The 12,398-nt window shown below is 38.2% G+C and overlaps 1 protein-coding gene across 2 annotated transcripts in view; it reads left to right on the top strand.

Moving 5' to 3' along the window:
* Window positions 1-12,398, top strand: part of LOC105466671 (polypeptide N-acetylgalactosaminyltransferase 7) — a 152,836-nt gene that overhangs the window by 22,175 nt on the left and 118,263 nt on the right. The window lies entirely within an intron of this gene.

Below are 12,398 nucleotides of genomic sequence, written 5' to 3'. Positions count from 1 at the left end.
GGTATCTTTTGTTATACTGGACTTTGAGGAAACAAAGATGACTAAGATATAATCTCTGTTCTCAGGTAAGTCACACCCTGGTTTGTGGTAGGTGAATATGAAGACACTAACATTGTATGTTAAATATTAAAATAAAATGGATCATATCTGGGAAGGGGAAAAAGGCAAGTCTGTGGAGAATTAACTTTGTGCTTGTCTTTCAAAGTAGGACTTTGCCAGGCTGAGGGAGAAGTGTGTGGAGTAGTGTGTAGTGGGTGAGGGCAGCAAGTAGAAACCACAAATTTAAAGGGCATGGAGAAATCATTATTAAGATGACATGTGCTGTATATTTACCAGTTACTGTATAAAGAAGCGTTATTCCTTTGCCCTGAAACCTTTCTTTTTTTGACTTCAAGGGGTCCTCTTTGTTTCAGAATTTTGTATTTGATATATACCCTCCCCCTGTCCATTATGATTTTTCTGTACTTCAGCCATATTGCTGAGATATTCAACTTTATAAGTAACAAATTCCTTTAAAAAAATACCTTTATCTTCAAACTGAAAGCCGTCTCATCCATGTTTTTATATAAGTTGCCCTTTGCAGAACAATTTCTAGTTTCTGTATGTGGGTCCTCCCTACTTCTGAAAGGTAGTCTGGAGAGCCATCAGAATCACCAAACAATGAAAGATGCCCCAGCTGCCATGCCACCGGAAGGCGGCATGTCTCCTTTATATGTACACTCGAGTTCTTGAATTATCATCGTTGCCTTGAAAGGCTATAGAAATAAATTGTTGGGAAACAATCAGAATGCACCTGCCTGAGCCTTTCTCCCTCAGTCTTCCTATTTGTGTTCAGTGGTTAATATTATCCTCTCCATGTATAAAATTTGAATTCAGCAGGACCTTGTAAGACACATGTGTTTCATTTTAAGCTACATCCCATTGTCAGTTCTCTGTCCCCATCCATGGGTGGGAAGGTTCAACCCTGTTCCATGGACATAGCTGATAGGACAGGAATATTCAAGCTAGGTCAACTATATTATTTGTCCGGGGATTTTTGAATCACGTGGTGTTGTCCACTAGAGATGGCGCAGAGTTGGTCGGTAGGCAGGGTCAGCTCCTTACGCATCAGTCACATACCAGGCAAAGTTATGGGAGAGGAAAACCTAAAAGGTTTGCCAAGGAAGCCGGTCTGTAGAGAAAGGAGTGAAGTAGATTTTCACTTTCTTTCCAGAAAAAGTGATAAAGATGATATGGAGAGGGACAAACAGGCAAAAAGACTCTGCCTCTGCCTCTGTCTGAGGACCTTCTAATACTACCATGAGACCTGCCTGTTCTTCCTGCTGATTCGGTTGTGATACAGGCGTGAAGCCTTATAACAAATACTGTTTTATTTAAGCTAGCTTAAATTGGTTTCTGTAACTTGTACATAAGTCATTCTAGAGTAACATACACTCCGTACAGAAATAATCTCCTGCTTTACCCTAAAGGAATTTACTGTTATGGAAAATTCACATGGAAGCCAGAAAGGGAGATTTTTGAGCAGGACCCTCACATCACATACATGAAGTTGCTGCCTAGCCCTGTGTCTTGTCTGTCTTTTCTCTCCCCTCAACCCAACTTTTTTTTTTTAAAGGCATCGCATTCACAGAAGACAAAGCATGTTTTTGTATAACCATAAAATTACTTTTCTGTAGTTTTTTAAAGTGATACTTAGCTTTTTGTTGATATTTTTGACAATAAAAGAATCATCAACTGTGATATATAGTATGAAATTTGAAGAAATTTCTGTGTAAATAAGGGATAAAGCAGAAGGCAACAAATGAGAAAAAGGCATTTACCAACCTCCCAAATAATGAGTGGTGTGTTTGCTTTGATTACAATCCCAAAACTAGTTTTTTTGGGTGGTTAAGGTTTTCATTTTTAATTTCCTTTCTAAAGAATGTGAAATTAATGAATTTGAAATCTGTTATTAGGGAGGCATCCGTGTGGCTTATAAAATAGATGATTGTACCAAAAACTATTGTTTTTTTTTTAAAAAAGGAGGCTAAATATATTCGGTTGTTGACAATACTAATAATTTATTGCTTTACTTACTATGTAGTTGCTGTAAATTTTGTTCATATGCTATGTAGTTATAGTGAAAGCAATTAGACTTTAGTTTTCAAACTTTCCTATTTGTAAATGGATTTAAAGTCTTTTTGATAGTCTAGGAACCAATTAAATATTTCTTTAATGGCTCAACTAATTGCTTTGTAACTATTACTTTTTAAAAGTGTTTGCTTAGGGTACAGAGAGTTAAAAGCATTAAGAGATAATAGTAGGCTAAGGAGACTAATGATGTAAACTAATTGGGGTTCTTATTGTCAGATTTAATATAACATGTTAACAGACAGCATTTATACAGAGGCATTCTTTGTACATGTCTTAGGTTGTTTAAAGGGGCAATTTAAATTTAAAGTAGGCAATTTACTTATCGTCTCAGAAATTCTGTCTTATTGCCCTAGGGCTAGTATACACCATATTGCATTTAAAAAAATGTTTGAAAAGCTGTTGGAAGCTTTTTGTCAACACGTCCACATTTGCAGTAATATTCTGTGGCTTTGAATGTAAATTTAGGAATTTATCATGTTCACAAATAAAGGAGAGATGAAGTTTACTAATAATAAAATGAAACTGATAATCAGTTTTGAATCTAAGCAGTTGTTTCAGAGGCGATTTCATATGAGTCTCTGATTAGGATTTTGCCTTATAGGAGATAAATTTAATCTGGTTTTCAGCCATAGTAGCATTCAGACTGAATCCTGAAAATGTCCTCTCCACTTTTTGCTGCTGTTGAAGAGATCAGTGAAGGGTTTTGTAAACCTGAAAACTCTGGCTTAGATTTTCTTAGCTAAATTTCTACTTAGAATCAGTGAGTGAGTGACAGATGTTACTTTTCAGTGCTAGTTTAATAATAACTTGTTCATAAGATTTGGTTTCACACACACGTAAAGTCTTTATAAAGCCATTTGTTTCCTTTAATTTCAAGACCCAAAATATTAATTTGGAATTAATATTGAGTGTTTTGCTCCTGATGAAGTGTCCTTAAACAAGTCTGTCATATGTTTGAACTTTTATGTCTACTTCCTCATCTTCATCTGTAAGTATTTGTGACTATTTCTCATGTTGCTAAATTTAGTTATTTCTGAAAAAGTACCAAAATGACCTGTAAACACAAGAAGAACAGTCTTCCAAAGCCTGAAGGGGGATCTGAGTGACTGACTCTGTGTCTAGGCTACTTTAAAGTGCAATTCACGTTTGAAACAGTTCTCGGAGTCTAATGCCCTTCCATTCAGAAGACCTGTAAATGCTTGAGTTGTTTCTCCATCTTCTCTAAAGAAAACTTGACTGTGTAATTTCTCTAGGATCTTAGGGTCGTCCTGCAAAGGAACAAAGGTGACATTAAAAAACACTGTACTTCCTAGTTGCCAGTAATACCTGAGTGTAACCCCAAAACATATTTCTTCTCTAGGAACACTAGATCCTGAAGGTAATCTCTCAAAGTAAGAGCAGAGTTGTCCTTACCTGGCTAATCTCCTTGGACAATCTGTAATTACTGTCAAGAACTTCTGTTCTTTTCCATGCTTACAGTGAATCAGATAAGATGATGACTTCTATGAGACAGGTAAAGGAATTTACACTTGGTTTACTCAGATGCATAGTCTCTTAGTGAAGACACTAGATCTAGCATGTGGGATTTAATAGTGAGGAAAGAGAGTGCACACACATATCACTATGTGGTTTCTATTAACAATTTAAAACCTAAAACTAAAACATGCCTCTTATTAATATTATACAGTCAAAAGAATAACTGCCTTCAAGTTAACATGGACATGACTAATAACTTCAGCTGCTTACTTTACTTGCTTTCAGATGTGGATGAGATCCTTACTCTCAAATTCCCTAAATTAATAGGGGGAAAAAAATCTAACAATTGGACAATACAAAATTACATAACAATTTTCTAGTTCGTATTTTAATAGAGAAGAGAATTTTAAGTTGGAATTTTTTTTTTTCTTTTTTGAGACACAGTCTCTCTGTCACCTAGGCTGGACTGCAGTGGCGCAATCTTGGCTCGCTGCAACCTCCACCTCCTGGGTTCAAGCCATTCTCTTGCCTCAGCCTCCCAAGTAGCTGGGATTACAGGCGCCCACCACCATACCCGGCTAATTTTTGTATTTTTAGTAGAGTCGGGGTTTTGCTATGTTGGCCAGGCTGGTCTCAAACTCCTGACCTCTGGTGATCTACCCGCCTCAACCTCCCAAAGTGCTGGGATTACAGGCATGAGCCACCACGCCCGGCCCAGAATGTATTTTAAGCTGTTTAAAATGGAAGCATTTTATATATTCTAAAAGACCTTCTAAAAAGAACTTGGAATTTGGAGCAGGGATAAGGCACTGTTATTTGGTAATGTGAAGGTTTTTTTCCTTCAACTTTTAAGTTCCAGGGTACATGTGAAGGATGCGTAGGTTTGTTATATAGGTACACGTGTGCCATGGTGGTTTGCTGCACAGATCAACCCATCACCTAGGTATTAAGCCCAGCATTCATTAGCTATTCTTCCTGATGCTTTCCCTGCCCCTACAGACAGGTCCCATTGTGTGTTGTTACCACTGTGTGTCCATGTGTTCTCATCATTCAGCTCCCACTTATAAGTGACAACATGCAGTGTTTGGTTTTCTGGGTAACATGAAGATTATTGTCATGAAAACAGGTTTGATGACTATAGTGCAATAGTGTAATAAGGGCCTAACGTCAGAGACAGTTGCACATTTGGATTTTTCTTTGCGTCCTAAATGTTATCTTTCTTCCTGTTGCTTAAGGAGCCAGTTTAATGCATATAAAATTTGGGTTCTTTGCCCAGACACCCAGAGGTACATTTGATAGGTACATGTTTCAGAGAAGGTGAAAATTTTAGACTCTCTCTCTCTTTTTTTTTTTTTTTTTTTGACAGGTAAACAGAAGGAACTATCATTTGGGATTGTCAGGATGTGGCTAGTAGATATCTAATTCCATGAATGCCTTCTCTGTGCAAGTTCTGGAAAGTAACCTCAGAGTTCCAGACTCATCACTGAGATTATTTTTCTTTCTTAAGCAAAATAGTGATGCTCTGCAGGATTTCTACAACTGAAGTTTTTTAAAAGATAAATTTATATTGCATTAAGAGGGTAGTATTTAGAGCTATGTTCTCTTAAAAAGAGTAAAGAAATTTCATGTATATGAAGGAAAAGAAAGCATGGGGATAAGTTTTATACACCCTAGAGTGGACTTTTATGATAAAAAGTAATTTACTTGTTAATCAACTTAATTCAGCAATGGGAAAAAGATCTTTCTCTTCTTTCTGAAATCCTACACAGTAAAGGGATGAAAATGGTTATACTACTGGTAATCAGAGATGTTCCTGTTTTGTTTTGATGCATAGATTCCATAGTACCTAGTGTTGTTGGATATTAAGAAAAGCTCTAATCGCTGTTCTTGTTTGAATTGCACAGGGAGCAATGTAAACACATGCAGTGGAGGTGGAGATGTGCTGTCGTCTACTTCTGCTCTAACTTAAGCAGCCACATCTCACTCAGGGTCATCCCAAAGCCCAGACCCAGGGATGTCCAGGCTGTGGTTGGAGAGAAGTGGGGGGATAAAGATGTGGGGTTCAGTAATGGGAGGAGGATGGGCTTTGGGACCAGAAGGTTGTGAATTTGAGTTCTGGTCCATCCTCTTGGCAGCTGGGTGGATTAGGGTGGTGAATTAGCTGAGTGAATTACTTCACAGATCACAGCCTCACTTTCCTGGTTTGTAAAATGCAGATTGTGCCCCTCTTCTAGGGCTGCCATGAGGGCAGGTAGGGAGGCCAGGAATTAAAACCTGTAAACCATGCATTACGCTGCATTTAAACCCCTGCAAGGGTGATGCAGCTAGCATTACTTGATTTTACCTGGATCCCCTCCCCTCCCCTCCCCTCCCCTCCCCTCCCCTCCCCTCCCCTCCCCTCCGCAGTCTCACTCTGTCGCCCAGGCTGGAGTGCAGTGGCGCGATCTTGGCTCACTGCAAGCTCTGCCTCCTGGGTTCACGCCATTCTCCCGCCTCAGCCTCGCGAGTAGCTGGGACTACAGGTGCCCGCCACTACGCCCGGTTAATTTTTTTTTTTTTTTTTTTTTGTAGTTTTAGTAGAGACACGGTTTCACCGTGTAGGCCAGGATGGTCTCGATCTTCTGACCTCGTGATCTGCCCGCCTCGGCCTCCCAAAGTGCTGAGATTACAGGCGTGAGCCACTGCCCCTGGCCTGGATTGTTTCTTTAGTGAAGAAAAGACTGGGGAGAAGGGCACTTCTTAAATAAAGCAATGTCAACAGCCTCTCATATAGTTAATACATCTCTATGTGGCCCTTCCCAGAGTGTCCTTCTGTGAGGAGATCCATTACAAATACAAAAAATTCCTGTGGCCAGATAAGTTCTATGACCAGATAAGTTTGGCAAAAGCTGTTTGTTATACCTGCCTCTTAAAGATTCACAAGCCTGAAAAGTCCTGAAGGAATTTATTTAGCTTTCTCTAACCCAGAGTTTCACAAACTTATATGAAAACAAAATATTTATTTAGTATGATAACCTATTGGCATCAATTCATGTGTTATTTCAGTAAATGTTTGAGGACTTGCTGTGTGCCACAGACACCATCACGGGCTGCTTCAGGGAGGGCTAGGGGAGGGAGAGAGAGATGAGTAAAAAGATTGAAATAATGGTTCCAGATCATGAGGGATACACTGAATATAATAAATCAGTGTAGGTATTCTGGGTGAGACGTGAGACCTATTTTAGATCAGATGGTCATAAAAGGCCTCTTGAAGAGGTGATGTTTGAGCTGGAATCTGAATAATTCAAGTTAACTGGCCTTGCAAAAATCTTGGAGGGCAGAACCTTCTATGCAGAGATAAAAGCAAGGGAATTAGTGTTCTTGACAGCACACTTTGAGGAAAGCTGTTCCAATAAGAGCAAAGAGCATATATAAGAAGTATTTCAGTCAAATTTTTGTGTACAGAATATGTAGTAAATCTTTATGGAGCATTATGTGCTAGATGCTGTGTGCCAGACACAGAGATGACAGTTACATTTAAAGGGTAGAGCAGTTCGGAGAAGAAAGACATCTAGGGGACTGAGTGATAAGTTGCATGGTAAAGTTAGCATGTTGTAGTGGCGAGGTTAGAGCTAGACTGCCCAAGTTCATGTCCGAGATCTACCACTTACTTTATAACCTTGGGCAAGCCACTGACCTCTGCATGTGAATATTAGGGACATTCCTAGTGCCTCTGTCAGCGGATTGTTAGTATATGCAAAGTTGTTAGGACAGTGCCTGGAACATAAGGACCACATGCTAAAATTGAAGATGATGATGTTAGAGGTATTCCTGTCATAAACATCATCATTGTTACAGTTGTCATCACTGTAATCTTTTAGTGCCATGGTCCAGCTCAGATGCCTGAGTCTTCATGCCCTCCTACTGGGCCACAGGTTTACCCATCAGTGTCTTACACATGATCACCCACACCACGTAGGCACTATTCTTACCCAGCAAAGAGATTAAAACTTGCTTCATCTGTTTTCTACCCAATTTAACTTTGTTAACCACCCTCTTAAAAAGAAGTTTCTTGAGGATTTATCTCTGGTTGTCTTTTAGTTTGGGCGGGGGTGGTGGTTGGTGGGTGGTGATAGTTGGTAACGGGGTTGAGGTAGGATGGAACAAATCAGAATCTGCAATGAACCACTTGCTGGATAATTAGGGTAGATGAGAACCACAGTACTGTAATAAAAATAGATTATCATAATGATGACCCTAAGGTGCTAAAAGATGCACCATGTTCCTTCTGAGTCAACAAAAGTTAAAGTCTTCCTGGAATAGTTTTAGTACATTATTGATTTCTAATTCTTAGAAAATTGGCAATCCATGTATAGAATAAGAAAGTCTCCATTGCTGCAAGTATTCATAACCTGAAGAACCCATTCCCTAACCATTTTAGATAAATAAAAGATTTTTATAAAGCTAAAGCAATTATTAAAATTCTGTTTGTGCATGGAAGAAGCCATTTAGCTAACCAATTATATATCTAACTTCTGTAACAGCACTTTGGAATTAATCTAATTGCATCCTATTGAAAGTCAGTCACCTTTTGCAACATGACAATTTTATGCCAAGAGAATGAAAATGTCAGGTCTTTCCATTACAGAGAGTCACATTTTCCCTTGACTGTTTAAGGCAGAAAGAAAGCGACTCAGATTAATCTGTTTAGAACTATTTTCAGTTATCTGTATATGTCATACACGCTGTCATGTTCTAAGACCACTTTGTTCTTGGATACTGCTTTCCAAAATCTATAGGATTCTACTCTTAAAAAAAAAAAAAAGAATATCTTGCTTGACATATCATTTTATTCTGGGGGAGCCTAATTAGCACACTAATATCAGAGAGCTGACAACCTCCTCCATGTTATTTTAGGATTCCATGTGCAAGACCATATTATTCTAGTTATTTGAATGGCACATATTCTCCACAGCTTGCTAACAGCAGTTTTGTCTTTTAAAATTTATGTGTTTCCAGTGTTTAGGGTATGCTAAGGAGTAGGAGGAGAATGTGTAATCATAAAGAATGTTGCAGCAAATATATTTTGCAAGATACAGCCATTTCCATTTTTTGTAGTACAAAGATCCTATAATCCTGAAATTTTATATTGTAGATTGTGTTATGTGCTGCTTTTTATTTCAGTGAGATGAAAGTAATATTCTGAATGAGAAAAGGATTAGAGTAGCATTTCTCAAATACCAGTTTTGAACCTAAGTTTAAAATAGAGAGATTTATCACTGAAAAGATTAAGAGAAAAGAAAGAAAGAACATTTATGGAATAGCTACTGTGTGCTAGGGATTACACTAGGTATTTTCATAGAGGTATTTAATTCTTACAATAAACCTTCAAGATCTGTGAGATTTATCCATCACAAATAAATTTGTTCAGATTAAGTATGTGGTCTAGCGATTTTGTAAATTACTGTTTTTTACTTTGCATTTAACATTCATGTAATTCCAAGCCAGTATTTTGAACCTACTTTTAACAATTACATAAGACCTTTTAGAATGAATTTTGTATTTATCTTTTTTCTCCTGATTTTCTGGCCTTCATTTTTCTGCGAAATATTTTTAAAATAGTGTTTTACTGTATGTTTTTAGATAAGCCACCTTATGTCATTATCTATATAAGGTGTGGTTATTAAATGAATTTAATAAATCAACTAGTCACACAGGTAAGAAATGGTAGGTCCAAATATATAAACCTAAATATGATAAATATCCAAGCATTTGCAGTTCTCATTGCACCTTGCTGCCTTATGCCTTGCTTCCTTATGGAGGTAAAAATAAAGAAAAAAATTTAAGTGCTTTGTAAGGGTTCACAGCTATTTGTATAACTAGAATATAATCTATTTTGAGCAAAGAGAATTGGGTTATATGCTATTTCTAGACTGAGCCAAACCAGTAAGTCATTTTCAGTTTACAGGATTCAATTCAACATTGTATTAACATTAATGAAAATGCCAACTCCCATTCAGAGCAGATGAGCAACAGGTGATATCAGAGAGGACATCTTAGAAAAAGCACCTTTTTTTCTAGTCACTGCTGATTGTGTCCTATACTCTTCTGTGTTAATTAGCTTGGAGCGCCTCAATAATGCTTTGGCCAGGTTGCCCAGAACCCTGCAAACATCTTTTCATCATCCCTCATGTTGTGGGCTTTCCTTAATAGGAAGGCAGATAACTTCAGACCTTTATGTCTCTTAGATTTTAAAGTTTTGAAAAAGTGACAGTCTTTTTGTCAATAGATGCCTGGGTCTTATACTTCTGAAAAGAGGAAAATCTATCCAAAAGAAAACACAATAGATTCTGATTTTATGAACTGTTCATTAGGAAGTCTGGTTTTGCTTAAGACAACTGTACTGGTCTAGAAGTTCATAGTATTTATTGATTTTTCTTCTTTCTGATGATCATTATTGCTATTTTGTAGCAATATTGATATTGTATAAGTTGTTTTCATTTTGCTAAAGGGAAATGCTTCTGTATTCTTAAAAACTGAGAATCAAACAGTATTTAAAGTAATTTTTCTGGCTTATCCCCAGTGCCTGCCATATGGCATAGCTCTAAAGAAGTTTACTCAGGTATCAAGGGTGAATGAAAATTCTCTGAAAGAGAAGTACAAATTATTGCGGGTCCAACTCTTTACCATACATTATGAAAGGCAGAGAAACTACGACCACCTAAACTTGTAGGACACTGTAGGGAGAAGAGCCTATGAAGTTGATTTTTAATGTAGGTCTGCAGTGGCCATGGAGCTGAGAAATCATTGAAAAGGGGAGGAGGAGGAGGGATCTGTCTTCCTAACTTTGGTAATACTATTGTCTTTTCTTAGATAACCCTCTTGGATAACCCTCTTCACTCCTTTCTACCTCCTCAATCCTTATCTAGCTGTCAGTCTAGTTCAAATCCTGCCTCCTCTAGGAAGCCTTATCTGCTCACTCCAACTCAAACTGATTTCTGTACCTGGCCGTTGACAGCATTTGTTTGACCATACCACCTGACCCTTAAGACTGCCTGGTGTTTTCTAATAAAAGCTATCATTTTTCTGAATATAGACTATTTGCTTGCTTTTATTTCTCAGCAGCTCCATGAGATACATACTATCATTGTCCCAAATTTATATTGTCTTTCTCTCCCTTCACATGTATTAATATTTGCTTTATGTATTTAGGTGTGCTAATGTTAAGTGCATATATATTTACAATTATTCTGTTGATGAACTGTCTCCTATACCACTATATAATGACCTTCTTTGTCTCATTTTACAGTACTTAACTTACAGTATATTTTATCTGATACAAATATAGCTACCCTGAAAGTATAGCTCTCTTTTGATTTCCATTTGCATGGAATTTTTTTTTTTTTTATTTCTTTACTTTCTGTCTATGTGTCCTTACAGGTGAAGCGAACTTTTTGTGGGCAGCAATAGTTAGGTCTTGTTTTTATTTTTTGGAGATGGAGTCTTGCTCTGTCGCCCAGGCTGGAGTGCAGTGGTGTGATCTGGGCTCACTACAAGCTCCTCCTTCCGGGTTTACGCCATTCTCCCGCCTCAGCCTCCCTAGTAGCTGGGACTACAGGCACCCACCACCCTGCCTGGCTAATTTTTTGTATTTTCAGTAGAGACGGAGTTTCACTGTGTTAGCCAGAATGGCCTCCATCTCCTGACCTTGTGATCCGCCCGCCTCGGCCTCCCAAAGTGCTGGGATTACAGGCATGAGCCACCGTGCCCGGCCAGGTCTTGTTTTTTTATCCATTCAACCACTGTATATTTTTTGAGTGGAGAATTTAATCCATTTACATTCAAGGTAACTATTGATAGGTAAGGACTTATTATTGCCATTATGTTCGCTACTTCCTGGTTGCTTTATAAATCCTTCATTCTGTTCTCTCTTGCTGTCTTTTTTATGATTAGGCGATTTTCTCTGCTGCTATGCCTTGATTCCTTATTATTTAAATTTTGAATATCAGCCATAGATTTTCTTTGTGGTTACCATTAGGTTTATATACAACATCATCTAGTTATAACAGGCTATTTTAAGTTGATAACAACTCAGATTGCGTTTAAAAACTACAGTTTTACTCCACTTTCTCCCACATTTTATGCTTTTGATGCCACAATTTATATTTTTATATTGTGTATCAACAAATTACATTGTAGCTATTATTATGTATATAGTTTATACTTTAACCTTCATACTAAAGTATAAGTGATTTATACACCACTATCACAGTATTATTCTGAATTTGACTGTGTACTTTTACCAGTAAGTTTATGCTTTCATATGTTTTCATATTACTAGTTAGCATCCTTTTCTTTCAGCTTGAAGAACACCCTTTACTGTTTTTTATAAGACAAGACTAGTGGTGCTTTTTTTTTTTTTTTTTTTTTTTTGAGACGGAGTCTCGCTCTGTCGCCCGGGCTGGAGTGCAGTGGCGCGATCTCGGCTCACTGCAAGCTCCGCCTCCCGGGCTTACGCCATTCTCCTGCCTCGGCCTCCCGAGTAGCTGGGACCACAGGCGCCGCCACCTCGCCCGGCTAGTTTTTTGTATTTTTTTTTAGTAGAGACGGGGTTTCACCGTGTTCGCCAGGATGGTCTCGATCTCCTGACCACGTGATCCGCCCGTCTCGGCCTCCCAAAGTGCTGGGATTACAGGCTTGAGCCACCGCGCCCGGCCGACTAGTGGTGATTAACTCCCTCAGCTTTTGTTTGTCTGGGCAAGTCTTTTATCTCTCCTTAATTCTGAAGGACAGCTTAGCCAGCTACAGTA

Source organism: Macaca nemestrina, chromosome 3, assembly GCF_043159975.1.
Source record: "Macaca nemestrina isolate mMacNem1 chromosome 3, mMacNem.hap1, whole genome shotgun sequence".
Lineage (NCBI taxonomy): Eukaryota > Metazoa > Chordata > Mammalia > Primates > Cercopithecidae > Macaca > Macaca nemestrina.
Note: the sequence above shows the minus strand (reverse complement) of the source record. Positions and strands in the feature narration are given on the sequence as shown.